At 42.7% G+C, this 21274-nt stretch overlaps 1 protein-coding gene and 2 long non-coding RNA genes across 5 annotated transcripts in view; 1 reads left to right on the top strand and 2 right to left on the bottom strand.

Moving 5' to 3' along the window:
• Nucleotides 1–1462, top strand: part of LOC141416319 (uncharacterized) — a 38226-nt gene extending 36764 nt beyond the window's left edge. The window contains exon 2 of the long non-coding RNA XR_012441090.1: nt 805–1462. This is a non-coding gene — a long non-coding RNA (uncharacterized lncRNA). The remainder of the gene's footprint in view (nt 1–804) is intronic.
• The window catches only part of LOC109689049 (uncharacterized), a 595734-nt gene that overhangs the window by 219994 nt on the left and 354466 nt on the right, over nt 1–21274 (bottom strand). The window lies entirely within an intron of this gene.
• On the bottom strand, nt 1295–21104 carry LOC141416309 (uncharacterized). Its single transcript, XR_012441072.1, has 3 exons — nt 20945–21104; nt 11339–11465; nt 1295–1662 (listed from the first exon to the last, which is right to left on the bottom strand). It is a non-coding gene; the product is annotated as an uncharacterized lncRNA (long non-coding RNA).

Here is a 21274-nt window from a genome sequence, read left to right as displayed (position 1 = left end):
TACAGTCTTACATTTATAGATTTACGTATGTCGACCCATCCTTGCATCCTTGGAATGAAACCAACTAGGTCATGGTGTATGATCTTTTTGACATGTTTTTGAATTCTGTTTGCCAATATTTTGTTGAGAATCATTGCATCTATATTCACTAATAATATTGATATATAATTCTCTTTTCTGGTTATGTTTTTATTGGGTTTCAGAATGAGTGTGATGCTGGCTTCATATAATGAGTTTGGTAGCGTTCCTTCCCTTTCTATTTCCTGGAAAAGCTTAAGGAGTGCTGATGTTAGACTTCTTTACCTGTTTGGTAAAATATGGCTATGAATTCACCAAGTCCTGGGCTGTCCTTTGTAGGGAGACTCTTTTTTACTCTTTCAATTTAATTGCATGTAATAGGACTATTTAGGTAAGTATCTTTTTGGTTCAATTTTTATTGGTTGCATAGGTCTAGGAATTTATCCATTTCATCTAGATTTTCCAGTTTACATGAAAATAAGTTTTCAAAGTACTCTCTATTTTATGGGTTTGCTTAGTCGTAGTGGTTATGTCCCCTTTTTCATCTCTGGTTTTATTAATTTGGGTCTTCTTCCTACTATGCTATGTCATATTGGCTAAAGGGTTTATCAATTGTGTTAATACAGTCAAAGAACCAACTTTTTGTTTCATTGTACAGTTTGTTTGGTTTCAATTTCATTAATCTTGGCCCTGCTCTTTCTCTCCATCTGCTGGTTTGGGGTTTGGTTTGTTCCAGTTTTTCTAGGAGATTAAGATGCATCATTAAATTGTTTATTTGCTCCACAGCTAACAGAAGGCGTGAGCCAGCAGGCTCTAGCCCCACAGAACTGAGCTCCCTGAAGCCCATGCAGGAGATGGGGCCATGGAACGATGGCTGCACATGGGCTTTGTTCTCCTATTCTGGCAGCAGTGCCCCAGGACTAAGATTCCAGAAGCCCATATGGGAAAGCAGGACCCAAAACTCCCACAGCCTGCTGGCTTGGTTCTCCATGTGGGCAGCAGTCCCACAAAACTGTACTCGCTGATGCCCATATAGGAAATCAGGGCCTGGAACACCTGTTACCTGCAGACTTTGGTCTCCTAAGCCAGCAGCAGCTGCTGTGGCCTCTGGAAGCCCAATCCCCAACAAAAGTAGACCCCTGGGCCTCTTGAGTGATGCGATTACAGGTGAGCACTACCATGCCCGTCTTCACGCTTTTTAAATCAAGAGTGATAATGAGAAATACATTAGTCTGAATAGCCATGTTATAAACAAACTATTGAGAAAGGCAACACATTTAAAACTTCTAGAATATTTTATTCAGGTGTGGGTTTTCTGGGAGCATTCTAGCAAATTACTTTGCATCAAACTTGTGACATTACTAACATTTGTAGGATTCTAGTGCATGAGGAATTTTCACAGGACTCTGAAACTATGTTAACACTGACTACTTCCGTGACTTTTCCACACTCACAGCTTTGGGTGCAGGGTGCATCTTATGTATGTGCCATCAGGAGAGTTTCGTACATCTGCAATCAAGGCTTCCGGGTGAGCAGCCTTGAAGACCTCCTGGGAAGGAAGATGCTCTGAAGGCGGAGAAGCCTGGCCAGACACGACCTGCTGACCAAGACATGTGCTGAGAAATTCCGATTCCAAGATGGTGACTAGAGGGAGGAAGCAGAAAGCGTGATTCCTAAAGTAAAATCGTGGAGAGATGCTGGAGATACACCTTGCAGGAAAAACCACCACAAAGAGGCAAAACCCCAACTCCTCGACACCCCCAGCCCGCGCATAACATCCCCACTCCATGGTAAACGGAGAAACCAGGAGGGCTCCTGCACTGCCAGATGCCACCTCCTACCAGCTCAAGAGAAGCAGACCACCAGGTGAGCTAAGTGGCACACGGTACTCCCACAGACAACCCCGGGTCAGATCAGCATAGCCCCCTGGACAGACTGACCCCCACCCAGGGAAAAAAGAAAAAAACCAAACGGAATAAACAACAACAACAAAAAGACACGTAGCAAAAAGGGCGGGGTGCTCTGAGCGCCAAAGGCGGGGAGGGGCAATCCCTCACAGAACTGTAAATAAACAAGTCGGCCAGAGAAGGCAGGAGCAGCGGCACCCACCCAGCAACCTTGGAGCAGGAAAGCTTGTAAAAGTGGCTGTGTGAGGAAAGCCCCACTGGACAGGGGGGAAGGGACACTTCCCAGGTGAACTGTAAATAAACACGCTGGCCGGAGAAGGCGAGCAGAGCACCACCTCCCCTAGAGGGCTTGGAGAGGGGAAAACTCGTAACACTGGCAGTTGGGCCCAGGAGAACTCTGAGTAAACAAAGCCTGTGAGGCTAGGTGAGTGTTCAGCTCACTCCTGAGATCTGCATAAATAAAGCCTCCAGCAACAGCAGGCTGACAGCAGTGGGCAGGCAAGCCACAGCCTCAGATAGCCATTCACAGACCTGTCTCCGGACCCTTTGTTTTCCTTTTTTCCTTTTCTCTTCCTCAGATGAAACAACTGAACTACAACCTCATGCTGAAAGTCTTACTGAAACTGCACTGCATTTGAACTTGGGATATTTTGTTGTGTTTTTGTTTGTTTCTTTTGGTTTTGGGGTTTTTTTTCCCCTTTGATGAGACAACGACAGAACTACTTATGAGACTCCATCTCCAGGATTGCAGGCTGAGGGACCAACACCAAAATTATTAAGACTGAAACTTTATTGCATTTGAACTTGGAGATTTTTGTTTTAATGCTCTCCCTGTCTAAGGCCTGTTTGCCTTACTGTTAATTAGTACACTATCTCTCCCTGTTTATTTCTTTGACACTGGTCTTTTTTTTATTGTATGTTTTGTTTTTACTTGTTTGTTTGTTTGCTTTTCCCTTTTTCTTTACCTCATTTGCTTTCCCTCTCCTCTCACCCTTCCATTCTAGATATCACCATTGTTACTATTACAACCTAGAAAATACTTAATTGCGCACAGTACAGGGACAGTAACAATACCAAGGGCAATGATGGGAAGACTGAAAAAACAGGGAAACCAGTTCCCCCCCCCAGCAATAAATTAGTACAGGAACCAGAGGGAAATGAAGAAATCAGATACTCAGATCCAGACTCCAACAAAACGAAGATAAACTATGCCAAAGAACCCAATGAAGCCCACAAGAATAATCTGAAAGAAGAAATCCTGCAAGAATTCATGAGAATTTTATAGAGATGATACTGGATATGGTCAACCAAAATGTACAGGAGACACTCAAGAAATTCCAAGACAACAAAACTAGAGAATTTGAGAAAGCACAAGAACAAACAAAAGAAACTATACAGCACTGTATAAACACCACAGTGAAACAAAGAACACGATTAATAAAGAGATAAACGAACTCAGACTGATAATAGCCAACATTAAAGAGGAAGTGACTCGGGATATGGAAAACCTCAGAAAAAAAGAACAAAACAGAAATGCAAAACAAAATGGAAGGACAATCCAGCAGAATACAATAAGGAGAACAAAGAATCTCAGAACTCGAAGATGAAATGGTAATTAAAGGAAAAACCAAAGAACTATTAGTTAAACAACTCAAGACCTGTGAAAAGAAAATGCAAGAACTCACCAACTCCATCAAAAGACCAAACCTGAGAATCATGGGCATTGAAGAAGGAGAAGAGGTGCAAGCAAAGGGAATGCATAATATATTCAACAAAATAATAACAGAACATTTCCCAAATCTAGAGAAATCTATGCCCATACTGTGCAAGAGGATTCCAGAATACCAAACAGACCTGACCAAAACAGAACTACCCCACAGCATATTATCATTAAAACAAGTACAGAGACTCGAGAAACAATATTGAAGGCAGTAAGAGAGAAAAAAAAATAACACACAAAGGTAAACCCATAAAAATAACAGCAGACTTCTCAACAGAAATATTAAAAGCAAGAAGAGCTTGGGGTGAGGTCTTCTGGACACTGAATGAAAATAACTTCAACCCCAGGATACTCTACCCAGCAAAACTATCATTCAAAATACACGGAGCAATAAAAGCCTTCCATGATAAGCAGAAACTAAAACAATATGTGACCACAAAGCCACCACTTCAAAAGATTCTGCAAGGGACTCTGCACACAGAAGATGAAACCCAACATAACCATGCAAGGGCAGGCAGTACCGAACTACAGGAAAAGAAAAAGCAAGAAAGTAGAGAGTAACCTCAACTTAGGTACACACAATCAAACCTTCAAACAACTAAGACAGCTAAATGACAGAAATCACCACATACCTATCAGTACTAACACTTAATGTTAATGGACTTAATTCCCCCATCAAAAGGCACTGTTTGACGAACTGGATTAAAAAAGAAGACCCCACAATTTGTTGCTTACAGGAGACCCATCTCACTGATAGAAATAAGCATAGGCTTAGGATGAAAGGCTGGAAGAAGATTTACCAAGCCAATGGCCCACGAAAACAGGCAGGAGTAGCAATACTTACCTCTGACAAAGTAGACTTCAAACCGACATTGATGAAATGAGATAAAGAAGGACATTCCATACTAATAAAAGGGGAAACAGAGCAAAAGGAAATAACAATTATCAACCTATATGTGCCCAAGTCAACACAACCAATTTCATCAAACATACCCTGAAGGACCTAAAAGCACATATTAATTCCAACACAGTGGTCGTGGGAGACTTTAACACCTCATTATCATCAATAGCTAGGTCATCCAAACAAAAAATCCATAAAGAAATCCTAGTTCTAAAATATACCATAGATCAAATGGACCTAGTTGATGTCTACAGAACATTCCATTCAACCTCTACACAATATACATTCTTCTCAGCAGCCCATGGAACCTTCTCCAAAACAGATCATATCCTAGGGCAAAAAGCAAGCCTCAGCAAATATAAGAAAACAGAAATTATACCATGCATTCTATCCGATCACAATGCAGTAAAACTAGACCTCAACAACAAAAATAAATCAAAACAACATGCAAACGGCTGGAAATTGAATAACTCGTTGCTCAATGAACAATGGGTCATTGATGAGATAAAAGAGGAAATTCAAAATTCTTGGAATTCAATGAAAATGAAAACACAACCTACCGGAACCTATGGGACACAGCAAAGGCAGTCCTGAGAAGAAAGTTTATAGCCATGTGTGCATATATTAAAAACCCTGAAAGATCTCAAATCAATGACCTAATGATATATCTCAAACTCCTAGAAAAACAAGAATAAGCAAATCCCAAAACAAATAAAAGGAGAGAAATAATAAAAATACGAGCTGAAATCAATGAAATAGAAACCAATAAATAAATAAATAAATAAACCATACAAAGAATTAATGAAACAAAAAGCTGGTTCTCTGAAAAAATAAACAAGATTGACAGACCCCTGGCAAACCTGACTAAAATGAGGAGAGAAAAAAACCCAAATTAGTAAAATCAGGAATGCAAAAGGGGACAGAACAACAAACACCATGGAAGTCCAGGAAATCATCAGAGACAACTTTGAGAACCTATATTCAAATAAATTTGAAAATCTTAAAGAAATGGACAGATTTCTAGATACTTATGATCATCCAAAACTGAACCAAGAGGATACTAATCACCTGAATAGATCTATAACACAAAATGAAATTCAAGCAGCAATCAAGAGTCTCCCCAAAAAGAAAAGTCCAGGACCTGATGGATTCTCTGCTGAATTCTATCAGACTTTAAAGAAGAACTGATGCCAACCCGCCTTAAACTGTTCCACGAAATAGAAAGGGAAGGAAAACTGCCAAACACATTTTATGAAGCCAGTATTACACTTATCCCAAAACCAGGCACAGACACCTATAAAAAAGGAGAACTATAGGCCAATCTCCTTAATGAACATTGATGCAAAAATCCTCAACAAAATAATGGCAAACCGAATCCAACAACACATCAAAAAGATTATTCACCACGACCAAGTAGGCTTCATCCCAGGAATGCAGGGGTGGTTCAACATAAAAAAATCAATAAACGCAATAAACCACATTAACAGAAGCAAAGACAAAAACCACTTGATCATCTCAATAGATGCAGAGAAAGCCTTTGATAAGATCCAACACCATTTCATGATAAAAGCTCTAAGAAAACTAGGAATAGAAGGAAAGTTCCTCAACATTATAAAAGCTATATATGACAAACCTACAGCCAGCATTATACTTAACGGAGAAAAACTGAAACCATTCCCTCTAAAATCAGGAACTAGTCAAGGATGCCCACTATCTCCACTCCTATTCAACATAGTACTGGAATTCCTAGCCAGAGCAATTATGCAAGAAGAAGGAATAAAAGGAATACAAATAGGTAAAGAAACTGTCAAAATATCCCTACATGCAGATGATACGATGATATACCTTAAAGACCCAAAAAAGTCTACTCAAAAGCTCCTAGACACCATCAATAGCTATAGCAAGGTAGCAGGATATAAAATCAACATAGAAAAATCAGCATTTCTATACACTAATAATGAACAAACTGAAAAAGAATACATGAAAACAATTCCATTTACAATAGCCTCAAAAAAATCAAATACCTAGGTGTAAACTTAACAAAGGATGTGAAAGACCTCTACAAGGAGAACTATACACTTCTGAACAAAGAGACAGAGGAAGACTATAGAAAGTGGAGAGATCTCCCATGCTCATAGATTGGTAGAATCAACATAGTAAAAATGTCTATACTCCCAAAAGTAATCTACATGTTTCATGCAATTCCCATCAAAATTCCAATGACATTCATTAAAGAGATTGAAAAATCTACCATGAAATTTATATGGAAACACAAGAGGCCACGAATAGCCAAGGTAATACTCAGTCAAAAGAACAATGCAGGAGGTATCACAATACCTGACTTCAAACTATATTACAAAGCAATAACAATAAAAACAGCATGGTACTGGCACAAAAACAGACATGAAGACCAGTGGAACAGAACAGAGGACCCGCATATGAACCGACACATTACACCCACCTCATTTTGACTTATCTTTGACAAAGGTGCTAAAAATAGATGATGGAGAAAAGACAGCCTCTTCAACAAAAACTGCTGGGAAAACTGGTTAGCAGGCTGCAAAAAAACTGAAACTAGATCCATGTATATCACCCTATACCAATATTGACTCAAAAGGGAACGAGGATCTTAATATCGGACCCCAAACTCTAACGTTCGTACAGGAAAGGGTAGGAAATACCTTGGAATTAATAGGTATCGGCAAGAATTTTCTCAATGGAACCCCAGCAGCTTAACAACTAAGAGATAGCATAGATAAATGGGACTTCATAAAACTAAAAAGCTTCTGCTCAACAAAAGACATGATCTGTAAAACTGAAGAGACCACCCACAGAGTGGGAGAAAATATTTGCCAGCTACACATCAGACAAAGGACTGATAAGCAGAATATACAGGGAACTCAAAAAACTAAATTCTCCCAAAATTAATGAACCAATGAAGAAATGGGCAAGTGAAAAGTGAACTAAACAGAACTTTCTCAACAGAAGAAATTCAAATGGCCAAAAAACACATGAAAAATGCTCACCATCGCTAGCAATAAAGGAAATGCAAATTAAAACCACACCAAGGTTCCACCTCACAAGGTAGAACAGTCATCATTAGCAACACCACCATCAGCAGGTGTTGGCGAGGATGCGGGGGAAAAAGGAACCCTCTTACACTGTTGGTGGGAATGTAAACTAGTACAACCACTCTGGAAAAAAATTTGGAGGCTTCTTAAAAATCTAAACATTGATCTACCATGTGATCCAGCAATACCACTCTTGGGGATATACCCAAAAGACTGTGACACAGGTTACTCCAGAGGCACCTGCATACCCATGTTTACTGCAGCACTATTCACAATAGCCAAGTTATGGAAACAGCCAAGATGCCCCACTACTGACGAATGGATTAAGAAAATGTGGTATCTATACACAATGGAGTTTTATGCAGCCATGAAGAAGAACGAAATGTTATCATTCGCAGGTAAATGGATAGAACTGGAGAATATCATTCTGAGTGAGGTTAGCCTGGCCCAAAAGATCAAAAATCGTATGTTCTCTCTCGTATGTGGACATTAGATCAAGGGCAAACACAACAATGGGACTGGACTTTGATCACATGACAAAGCCAGAGCACACAAGGAAGGTATGAGGATAGGTAAAACACCCAAAAAACTAGATAGCGTTTGTTGCCCTCAATGCAGAGAAACTAAAGCAGATACTTAAAGCAACTGAGGCCAATAGGAGAAGGGAACCAGGAACTAGAGAAAAGGTTAGATCAAGAAGAATTAACCTAGAAGGTAACACACATGCACAGGAAATCAATGCGAGTCAACTCCCTGTAGAGCTATCCTTATCTCAACTAGCAAAAACCCTTGGTCCTTCCTATTATTGCTTATACTCTCTCTTCAACAAAAGTAGGGATAAGGGCAAAATAGTTTCTGCCTGGTAGCGAGAGGTTGGGGGAACAAGGGAGGGAACGGGGGATGGGGTAAGGGAGGGGGCTGGGGGAAAGGGGGAGAAATGACCCAAACATTGTATGCATATAGGAATATAATTTTTAAAAATTGGTTTTTAAAAAAAGGCTTCCTGACATAGTATGTCCTGTGTAGCTGGGATGTGAAAGAAGATGCGTGCAGGCATCCCCACACATTACATGATGTGAGTCCCGTTACAGTGCATTCTCATGATTGCTAGTAAGGTCCTGATAGTTAACTGCTCCATATACAAAAGTTAGGCATTCTCCCCAGTGTGAATAACTACATGTTTCCTACAGCAAGTGGAAGAAATGAAGGTTCTAGCACGTGTTACATACATAGGGTTTGTCTCCAGTGTGAGCTCAGACATGTCAAAAGGTTTTTGGATCAATGAAGGGATTCCCGCATTGCTTGTTACCTATGCTTTCTCTGTAGTGAGAGTTCGTTCATGCATTTGTAGGTAATCTAATGAACTGATGATTCTTCCACATTGCTTGCATTCACAGGGTTTGTCAAGTGTGAATCGATTTTTGATATGGAAGTGTACTGATACACAAAGGCTTTCCCACACTATGCACTCATAGGGTTCTGTCCAGTATGAATTCTCTAATGTACTCGGACAGGCTTTCCCACATTGCCTACATTCCTGGGGTTTCTGTCCAGTGTGAATCTTTTATGGTATCAGCATAAACTGTGATGCACAAAGGCTTTTCCACATCCCTTGCATTCACAGGGTTTCTCTCCTGTGTGACTTCGTTCGTGTCTGTGAAGGGCACCAGCCCAACTAAAGGCCTTACTGCATCTCTTACACTTGAAAGGTCCTCCTCCAGGGTGTGTTACCATGTCTATGAAAGTCAGTGAGATCTATGAAGTGTTTCCCACGTTGCTTACACATGCACGCTTTTTCACTAGGATGAAGATCTGTGTGTATCTGAGCATAGCTAGGTCTACTGAAAGCTTCTCCACATTGTTTACAATTGGAGTTTCTCAGCACTGTGAGTCCTTACATGCTCAGAGAGGCTTTCCCGCACTCCTTACACTCGTAAGGATTCTCTATCTATTCCTCACTCTCTGATGATTCGTGTCCAGTCTGAACTGTGACAACCACATATGAAGATGGACCACCGAGGACTTCTCTCCACACAGGGCTTTCCAGTTTTACTGCAGGAGTTTTCCTGTTCCCTGTAGAATCTGTTCAACTCATGGGACTAGAAGAATTGTGTATTTTGAAAAAGATTTGCATGTCTAAAATATTGCAACGACACCCAAAACAGAAAATTACATTCTTTTTGGCAGTACTGGGGTGCCGAACGCAGGGATTTGTGCTTGCTAGGAAGGCGCTCTACCACGAGAGCCACAAAGCCACCTGTTTCGGCACTGGTTATTTTTTAGAGGTTGTATGGGGTAATACTGGAGTTTGAAATCAGGTCTCTGAACTTTCAAGAAAGTTGTTCCACTGGAGTTGATTATTTTTGAAATACTCTTCTCGTTTCTTTTTTTTTTTTTTCTTGTTTTGCAGCACTGGAGCTTGAACTCGGTCTACACATTGAGCCACTCTATCAGCCCCTTTTTTGTGATGGGTTTTTAAAGATAGGGTCTCATGAACGATTTGCCTGGGCTGGCTTCAAACTGCGATCCTACTGATCTCTGCCTCCTGAGTAGCTGGGATTACAGGCATGAGCTGCAGGCACACAGCTGAGATACTGTCTATCTTTATGCCCACCAGCCTGGACTGCAACACTCCTCTATGTGATTCCCACGGATGCATATGTGAGCCACTTGTGGAGCCTCGGGTTGAGAGGTGGGGGTCACACAAATTTTGTCCAGGCTGACCTCAGAAAGCACTCCTCCTATCTTTAGCTCCCAGATAGTAAGATTACAGGCTTGAGCCCTGGTGCCCAGCTGCAAAATTCACTTTTGTATTGTACATAGTTTATATGCAAACTGTGAAGTAAAGTCAAACCTCCACAATTTTGTGAATGTAACAAAATTTGTGTACACTGAACCAACAGCTTGTTGCATGTTGCCACTGTTCACTAGTTGAACAGTTTAGGCTTTGTATCTTTCTATAGTTCATGTTTAACCTGTATGTAGTGCGAAAGGAAATTTTCTGAGATTAAGTCAATTTGAAGGTGGATTTTTTAATCATTGGTTCCCTTTTAAAATTTCTTGGCATTACTACAGTATACTACAGGCACACTGCTTAATTTGTTGAGTGGAAAAAACCTTAGCTTTCTCCTGCAGCTTTGATAATCACCGCCAATGCTTTTGTCTTTCTCTTTTTTCCCTAAAATGGTGACAGAAAAAAGATCACTACTAAAGATCTATCAGATTTTAGGCAGTTTACCATTATATAATGAGGCCATGCTTCTGGGTACACTCACCAAATTTTCTTTCTTATTCATTTTTGGGTGTTTTTCTTTATCTTTTTTTCCTGGTGCAATGGTCGTTAAACTCGGGGATTTGGGCATGGTAGATGGGAGCTCTACTACTTGATTCACTCTGTCAGCACTTTTTGTTCGTTGTTTTTGACTATGTGTGACGGGATGGTGATCCTTCTATTTATGCTTCCCCTCATACCTAGGATGTCAGGAGCTCACCGGGGTATCCATTCAGTGGTAGATATGGGGTCTGGAAAACTTCTTGCTGAGGGCAATCTCAAACTGCAATCCTCCTGATCTCTACCTCCCAAGTAGCTAGGAGTACAGGCTTGGGACATCACGCATAACCAAATTTTCCCTTTTCTACTTTCCAAACCATGGAGCAGCACAGATGTCCACAAACCACTGGTTCTTTCATGGACTCATTAAAGGAACTCTGTCACCCTTACCTAGAGCACCCAGGTTCCTCAAGGTTTCCCGCATCACATCTCTGTAGAGATTCTTCCGTGAAGGATCCAGCAAGGCCTGCTCCTCCACGGTGAAGTTCGCAGCTACATCCTCAAAGGTCACCAACTGCTAAAATATCCCACAAATTTCCAGGAGGAAGAATGAGTCACAGCACTAGAAATCTATATTGAATTCATAAGCAGTTTACGTAATGTGCTTTTCCTTAAAGGTTCACTCCATGTCTGCTCACCACACTCTCACCCTTCATCCAAACTCACACCGTGTCTCACAGCAATTCTGATACTACATTAGAACTGTGTGGTGAAGCAACAGCACAGCAGGATCACCCCAACCTCTGTGCACTGGTCTGCAGCACCTCTCATGACAAGGTCCTACTTTGAGCAGAGAGCATTAACAGCAGCCATCCTGAGAGGAATTCTCATGAATGCCTGAGGACAACGCTCAACCCTTGCCAGTACATATATTGTATCTACATAGGAGTGGACGTCACCGTCCTGACAAGAGGGCTCAGTGTTTCAAAGTTTCTGTGAGTAATGTGCTTCTTGTTTAACTCTCAAAGGCTTGCAGGTTTCTGACATGTTCAATAGAGAGAGCCCAACTGATCGACTCAAAATACACACTGGACAATGATCTTCTAATGAGCTTGTCTGATAATATTTAACACAGCTTTTTCACAGTGGGGTTTGACTCAGGTCTCATGCTTGCTAGGCAGGTGCTGTACCACTTGAGTCATTCCACCAACGCTTTTTCTTGTGTTGGGTATTTTGGAGCTAGGGTCTCACACACTATTTTCCCAGGCTGGCTACAAATCACAGTTCTCTTGATGTCTCCCTCCTGAGTGATTACAGGCATGAGCCACTACCACTTGGCTTTACATACACATTTTGTCACAACTGTGTTTTCATTTTTATACTTATTCTTGTTATTTTGTCACAACTTTTACTTATAAATAAGTGGATTTGAAATTAAAAGACCACCACCATTTATATGGCCCAAACATAAGAAGATAAGGAGGAAAGGGAGTTATGTTTCATATAAGATGTAAAACCACCTATGAAACATGCACAATGACAGAGGTAACCAATACAAGGAAGACACAGCATATAGAAATGCTGTTTAATAAGACAAAAATAAATCATTGCAAGTGTGGGCAACTCACTTGATAAACAGACTTGTGAATGGTAAGATGATAAATACATACACTTTCATACTTTCCATACAAATTTTGATTTTACCCATTACCCACACAAGAGCTTTTTCCCATTCTGTAATAAAAATCTGTTATGCATTAGCATCATCAAGCATGTACACAGAGAGAGAAAGAGAGAGAGAGAGAGAGAGAGAGAGAGAGAGAGAGAGAGAGAGAGATAGTTGAAGCAACAAAACAAAACTACCTGGTGAAATGAGGGAGTGACCCATGTGAGCACAGCATGACACACCATATGTGCAAGAAAGAAATACAGCACACCAAACCCTTTCTGCAGAACCTAACGCTACACGTATGGTAGTAGTAAGTCTCAAAACTCAAGAGGGAAACCAAGTAAAACTCCGTGACAGACACAGGGTAAAAGAATAAACCATGTTCCATAACCCATCCTTGGTCACCTCTGGGTGCACAGCAGGAAGAGAGAACACAACCCACCAGGTCACTGTGGCCTACATATTCCTCTGCATGTGACCCCACTGTGTTTATATTTTCATTTAAATGGACTATGAAAGAATTTGTTTCCAATGTTCTCTGTGCTTCCAAGGACCTCTTCATTCGATTCAATGAGATTCCAACCAAGAAATTCTCCATCTTACACCCAAGTTATCCAGAAAATTATTATTGCTTTTGTAAACAAGGTCTTTGATGTGTCCCCCGGGCTGTCCTGCAAATTGAAATCATCTTGTCTCAACCTCTCTAGTGCTGGGACTACAGGTGTGCACCACCATGCCAGGTAGCCTTCCCAATGGCCCTAGACACCTTAGGGCCATTGGGCAGGGAAGAAGGGGAATGCACAGTGTCAGCCTGCAACATATTGGCTGGCGATGACAAACATCCCCTAAGTGGAGCAGCAGTGCACAGAGACACAACCAGCTCTCCTTCAACCAGGAAATAAGACTCATAAAATCCACTAGAGACAAAGCCTCATAGGCTCAGCCTTTCTGAGACCTCTCTCTTGTACACGGAAGCTTTTCTACTCTTTCCCTCTCTGCTTATATAAAACTCAGTTTTTCCTCCTGCTTACATAAAACTCTGCTCTTTTCCTCACCCTGTTGTCTGTGACTTTCTCTGACTCCGGAAGACAACGTTCGCTGCTACCTCAGCACATCTGAGACCAGACCACTGCATCGATAGCATCCATGGACAGTTATTGCTCAAATTCAAATGCCTGTGACAAACGGAAGTGCTGATAAGAACAGTCCTGCTGGAATCACAGGCAGTATGGGCTGTCCCCAGCAAACAAGCCCATATGTCTGCACCATCGCTCAGGCAGTCCTGTCCACGACAGAGGCTCACAGAGTGAGGTTCTCCTTCTCAACAGTCCTTTGGTATTCTGCTTTCCATAGTATTTGCAAGATGCCACTGTTGCCCTTCTGTGCACACCAGTTTCTTTCTTACGTGGAATCTCGAGAATTGAAATTAACTTTTACTGTGGGGTCTACAACATTTTTGCATATACCACTTTTATACTGCCTTTGCCATGGTCTTACACGGACGGCACGTGAAAGACACAACAGGACCGCACACTAGGGCACCAGTGGCTCGCACGTGTAATCCTAGCTAACGGGAGGTTGATTTCCAGAGGGTCACAATTTGAGGCCGTCCCAGGCAAACAATTCTAGAGACCCTATCCCTAAAATGACCACAGCAAAATGGATGAAAGATGTGTCTCAAGCAATAAAGACCCTGATTGGCAAGTGTGAATACCTGAGTTCAAACCTCAGTCCCACCCACACCCCCAAAAAATGAATGCAAAACTCAAGAAGATCTCAGAAAATGCACAGAAAGGCTGAGATAACTAATGGTAAATTGCTAACGTTCAAAATTGGTAAATTCTGGTTTTGGCAGTACGTGGGTTTGAACTCAGAGCCTCCAGTTTTCTAGGCAGGTGCTCCACCACTTGAGTCACACCTCCAGCTATTTTTTCTTTAGGTACTGTTCAGATAGGGTCTCGTGTTCATGCCCAAGCTGGCCTGGAACGTGATCCATCTGTTTATGTTTCCCATGGAGCTGGGATGACTGGGCCCAGCTATTGGATGAGATGGAATCTCTCACACTGTTCATCCAGAATGGCCTTCAACAGTGATCTTGATCTTCACCTGAGTAACTAAGATTACAGACAGCAACCACCACAATGGCAATTTCTTTTTTGGCAGTATGTGCTCTGAACTCAGGCCTTCATGCTTGCTACACAGGTGCTCTTACCGCTTGACCCACATGGCCAGCCCTCTGCTGAATAGTGTTAAAGAAAATTTTACTATTGTAATTGAACTGGGGATTAATTTGGTCACACGGGAATTACATGTTTTTTTCTGAATAAACGATATTTATACTTTAAGTTCATTATCCCACGCAGGCTTTCTCATTTCTCCACTTCCGACTTGCATAATTACAATGGCAAACATACAATGTGCATGCACTCATGAGGTAGCTTTCCCATCTCTAAAAACCAGGTTGGCTGGTGGAATGGTTCACACGGTGGAGCACCTACCTTCCGAGTGTGAGGCCCCGAGTTAAAACCCCAGCACTGCCAAAAGAAATCAACAAATAAAAAAAAAATGACTTATTTTTACCATATACCCAGAATATCATATTCACACCTGTCCTCTTACACTGACTGTGATATTAAAAGCTGACTAGCAGAGCTGGAGGCCTGGCTCAAGTGGTAGAGCACCTGCCTACCCGAGCGTGAAGCCCTGAGCTGCTCAACCCTCAGTCCTACAATAAAAAAATAAAAATAAAAAATAACAGAAACACCTGAGTAATAGATGTCACAATAGAAAAACTGCATAAAAACACAAATCACAGAGCCCAAGACATGTGCTGACACTGGGACATCACAGAGAGTCGTCACTATGAGGATGTGATCTGGGGCAAGATGTGGGCTCCTTGAGCTTGACTTTTAATCCTCCCGCCCCCGTCACCTTCCTTTTGGGGTACTGAGAGTGAGCACTTGTGCTACACCCCCATCCCTGTCCTTGACTATCATGCTGTGTAAGAGGGGAGGAAAAATTGAAGGGAAAGGCAGAAAGAAGTGACAGGGATACTAACCATTATGAGACCGTTAGAATGTCTATCAACAGTGTGAAGAAAACAACACATAAATGAAGAAATGGACTGAGTGGAATTTCTTTGTTCCCTAACGAAACCTGGAGCTACTACTTTTCTACCATGTTCCATAACATGCAAACTCATGAAACTGACACTGTGGACAGCAAAGTGGACTTTGTGGATCACTGGAACACAATGCTGTGAGCTAGCCTCATAGACACTGAAATTTTCCCCTGTTGAGGATAAACATATACCTCCTTCTCCGCTAAGTGAGGATGCCACCCAAAATGTTAAGCTCTGTCTGCTGCTAACTTCTTTTTGTACTCAGATAAGTGACCTTGATACTCCCAGGTAACTGTGATGTTTCCCGGGGAGAATTCCCAGTGGGTTTGCTCAGCAGTCACTCCACCCACAGGAATCACCCATCCTGGGCTAACACTGCACACACGACCAAAACCCTCCCTCAAACTGGCAGCCAGTACACATTGCGTCACTCACTCTATACACAGCACAATAATGTGACCATGCATAAAGGTGTGCAACACAGACATGTCACAATGTAAGGAAGAGCCTCTAGTTCCAAATTCTCACATCTGAACATCACACACACACTGAAGCATTCGACCACTGAAAACTGATGTGCTGAGCACAGAGAGGTTGCTGAAAGAATATGCTTTTCTACTACAGTGAAGAACTTAGACTTAAGGTAGACATGTTGTATTTCCACATGTCTAAGTAAAATTGCACTAGGCCTATACTGTATCTCTACAGACACTCACGATGGACAAAGCCGCAGGCAGGGCAGTCTGCAGTGCCCCAGCTGTCCCCATCCGCACACAAGCAGCTGCTGACACATGGCTGAAGAGGCACGGGATATAGCCACAGATGTGATCAGTGAGGACATTCTCACCAATTGCACAGTGACTTTCCATAAAGGTGGTGCACACACACCCCAGCTTCTATAGTGTCACCTTCTACACGGACTTTTTCCTGTCTTCATTTCCATCTGATGAACAGAATCACAGAAGACCAAGCATTTGTCCACCATCACGTGTTTCTCACAAATGTTTTGGCACCATCATTTTGAGAATTAGTTTTTTCCCACTTCTGTGTCTGGAGTAGAGAGCCTGGATTATTTGTCATTTGTAGCCTACATAGGTGGTGTGTGAGGACACTCAAAAGTTATATAGAAGTTCTACTTTCCAAGTGACCAAGGATTGCATCAACAGGGATACTGTCTCTGTCCCTTCTTAGGCTTGTACTTTAACAAGAAGTTGACCTAAACATACTGCTCTCCTACACTCAGATTGAAAGAGAAGTGTTCCTTTGCCAGCTGTGTAACTAAATGAAGTTAGACATTTTAACTGACATAAGGACAATTCACAAAGTATAATGGTGCCAAGTAGGAGTTTTCACAGTTAAGATGATAGGAGTCAGTGTTCCCTGGCATGTGGTGGGTACCCTCGGTGTGGCTACCACTCACTCTCAAGACGGCTTGGGTGTGGACTGTGATCTAGGCTCTTGGGTCTTCTGAGGCTGGTGCCAGAGTTCAGGCAACAGGCACCTGCCAGCAGCAGAGAACAGAACCTCTAGCTGGACTCTACCAAGGAAGCTTCGCTAATCTGCACAGCTGAAGTGTTCTACCTCGACATCGCTATGTCCACATGGTCGTAACATCACCTCACAGGCAAAAATAGGAGCAAACTAGAGTTTGCCTCACATTCACAGCAAGGCTAAGTCTTTTGAAAAAGTGTGTCCCACGGCTCTGATGGCAGCTAGTGCTCCTTGGTGACAAGGAAAGACATCCTATTCATATATCTTAAAATTGACAAAACACATTCTGAGTAAAAACAAATGAACAGAGCTCCCCCTCATTAATGTGATTGCCACTTCATTATTTCAGCCTTCCAGGTAAAAACTGTTACGATTATCAAAGATAGAATTTCATTCCCCCCAGTGCATCCAATGGTCAGTAGCAATCAATTCCCCTAAAGCAAACACTAGTCTTGGCCATGTGGCTCAGTGCCTAGCTCATGAATTACATCACTCTTGTAATGTGTGCAAGGCCCTGGGTACAATCACCAGCACAAGAAAACCAAAAGTAACAACCTCCACGACTTCTGTAAGAAAGTTTACTCAGAATGCTCTCACTGCTAAAGCAATCATTTACAGTCTGTGGACATATTTTCTGCTACGATTCAATACTCAATTTAACAAAAAATACAGTCCTAGTGGATTTTGGAAGGGACCCCTCAAAACAGCACGATTTAAATTTTATACAGTTTGGAGGGATTTAAGGAATTTTATACACATGCTTGAGAGGTGACATCTTGGTGTCACTGACTTCTTCTGAGGGGTATGTAACTCTCCTCATTCCTTTGACATAGCTCAATAAAATTTTTAAGTTTCCCCATTAGTATGATGAAAGAGCCTATGTAAGTTTTTTCTTCATTTGCATTGGCAGACCTGGGGGTTGAACTCAAGGTAGGTAAGTGCTCTACCACTTGAACCACACCCCTGGATCTTTTCATTATTTTTCAGATAGGATCTGCTACTTAGTCCAAGCTTGTTTCAAACTGCCATCTTCCCATCTCTGCCTCCCATTTGGTTGGGATTACAGGCTTATACCACTACACCTATTTAAATTTTATTTTTTATTTAGTGGGACTAGGATTTGAACTCAGGGCTTCATGCTTGCAAAGCTGGTGCTCTACTGCTTGAGCCGTAACTCCAGTCCACTTTGCTCTCATTATTTTGGAGTTCTAGGTCACTATTGACAAATTTTAAAATATTAACATTAATGTAGGTAAAGACAACAAAGCAGAAGAGAAATTATCTACAATACATACAATGATGAAAGGATTACTGTACAGAGTAAAAATGAAAAAAATGGGGAAACAAGCAAAATGTATTAATTAGAAAATAAAACACACTATGTGAAGAAAGACCCAGCACATAGTAATGAAGAGACGAGTAAATGTCGAGTAGATCTCATTTCATACCTATGAAACGACACAATTGAGCCCATAAGATAGTACCAAGTGTTGATGGCCACAGCAAACTGACAGCTATGCAGGAAAAGAGATCAACAGCTGCCTTGCTATTTCCTGAAAGTTGAAATTGACCACAACCTAGAACCCAAACTGTATTGTGCTGTGGCACTTGGAGAAAGATAGAAAAGTGACAGAAGCAATTTTTAACACAAGAATAAAAAAGTCAACACACAAAAAACCAAGTACAGAACCACCAGGGATGAGAAACTGTTCCTAGCTCAGAAAAACAAATACAAACTCTGAGCAGATCCACAACTAATAAGACTGATGCAAGAACTAAAAAGCCCCCTCCCCAGCCAAAACAAGGCACCCAGATAGCTGGTTCAGAGGACTGAAATCAACACCACCTAAAGCAAAATGAACACCACCCCACTACTAAATCTGCTCCAGAAACCAGAGACAAGGGAAGAGTCAATCTGAGGCCAAATTTATGCTGACAGCAAAGATGGACACCAGCACAATTACAGCCGATGTCCCTTGCGAATGCAGGTGCACATATCCACAAATAAATACCTGCACCAGGGCACAGTAATCAAAAGGCAGTGGAGCGGGCAGAGAGACAGAGACATAAATGCCACAACAGACCAACACGCCCAGATTCCTAAATGAACATGGCAGAGCAGTTTTGGACAGGAGGATAAAAATCACTCAATGAGAAAAGTGCCATCTATTTTTTTAAAAAGGTTCAGAAAACTGGAAAAGTCATAACCACAGGGAAGAAAATGAAATGGAACCCTCACCTTACTCTAAATAAAAAAATAAAAGTGCTGGAATGTAGTTGTATCCCAGCACAAAATGAAGAAAGATGAGAGAAGGAAGAGGATTTGGAAATAAAAAAGAATGGGGCAAAGACCTAGAGGTACAAGCTGAACCTACCCACCCAGCTATTAAAATACAGATTACGGGAGGCTAAGGAGAGACATACTTTAGAAATGATGGTGTTTCAAAGAACCCCTGCTGTTAGGCCTTAGCTCAGTGGTAGAACACTTGCCTATCACGCACAGGTTGAAACACAATAGAAATGAAGTACCAGGAACATACCGGGGAACTCAGGACACCCTGTGCAGGACAAGGACACAACACATCGCAGACCAGAACTAAGACGTTCTGCAGGAAGCAAAGGCCAAAGCAGACTTTTAACCATCTGGGCTCAATGTTAAAGGGAGAGCATGCAAAGCCTGGAAGATGTGAGGATCTGCCTGTTTCCTCTTGCTCTTTCTTAGCTCTTAACATTGGGGGGGAAAAAAAACAGCCCTGTCAAAACACTGGCTGCATATAAGTGACACGAATGGAGACTTCAGTAACTACACTCCCAGAGGAACATGCCGCCTGCAAACATTATCTAGAAAATTCACAAAGAAAACACACCACTACCGCCTTTCAGAGGAACAGAACGGCGGGGGTGCAACTGGTGAAGGGCCTGCCTTACAAGCATGAAGCCCTGAGTTCAAGGCCAACACTGCAAGAAAAAACTGAGCCCTACAGTTCTGGAGTACCCTCAGCACAATATTCGAATGCCCATTCCTTTTCTTCTGGGAGGGGAGGGAACTGGGCCTTCAATCAGGACCCCACACTTGCTAGGCAGGTGCTCTACCACGTAAGCCAGGCCTGCAGCCACTTATGCTTCAGGATTTCCCAACAGGACTTTCTGGTTTTGCCCTGGCAGGCCTGGCCATCACCGCAGTAGTTGCTCCTCCCTTGGAGCAGGGGTGACACGTGTGCCACCACTCAGCTGAATGGTCGACCCAGGGTTTGCGCTGTGCTGGCCTCAGACCTACATCTTCCTTTTGGTGCCTCCTGAGCACCTGGGATTACAGACATGACCTACAGTGCCGGCCTTGAAAGCACACGTTTAAATGAGAGAGAAAATGAACTGCATAAAATTTGAAGAGCCCCACAGGAAAAATTCTCAGTGTCAGAGCATCGGTAAGGCAGGCTGGACTCACACAGAGAGGCTGTCTGCCACACGGGCCAAACTAAATAACCCAGATACCAGCTGTTGACAAATCAACAACAAACACACACGGAGCCAGGCTCAGGTGGTTCACACCTGTGTCAGAGGGGAGACGCGGGGCTGCGGGCGCGGAGGGACGGGGGCTCCGGCGGGGACAAGGGACAGGAACTTGGGGTCCCGGCTGCGGCCCCGCCCCGCCCGGGGACCGAGGCGACGAGCGGAGCGGCGCCGGCGGCGACTCTGCCGCAGACTCCGGGACTCACGCGGGGCCCAGTCGCTCTCAACCCCTCCTCGCCCGTGTCACAAACCCGTCCACGCTCACCATTCCTGCCTGCCGGGTGTCCTGCTGTCCACTCCTGCTCCTGGGGTCAGCGTCACACAGCGACAGGAGCTGAGCAAGCCCACACCTCACAACTGCCAGCTCAGTGACGCAACAATGGCGGCCCAAGAGAGGAAGCGTCCGCCATGTGGGCGGGCCTTTCCCCGCTAGCGCTCCTGATTGGGCCGCTTCTTTGGCTCTGATTGGCTACTGCTCTTGTCATAGTCCTGAGTGACAGGAGAACCGATTCTTACCTGGTCAGGAGGAGGGCAAATGACAAGTTCATCCACAGCTGTTCCAGCACGGGGTTCAACTGGGAGCTGACCTGGCCCA

Source organism: Castor canadensis, chromosome 14 (assembly GCF_047511655.1).
Source record: "Castor canadensis chromosome 14, mCasCan1.hap1v2, whole genome shotgun sequence".
NCBI lineage: Eukaryota > Metazoa > Chordata > Mammalia > Rodentia > Castoridae > Castor > Castor canadensis.
Note: the sequence above shows the minus strand (reverse complement) of the source record. Positions and strands in the feature narration are given on the sequence as shown.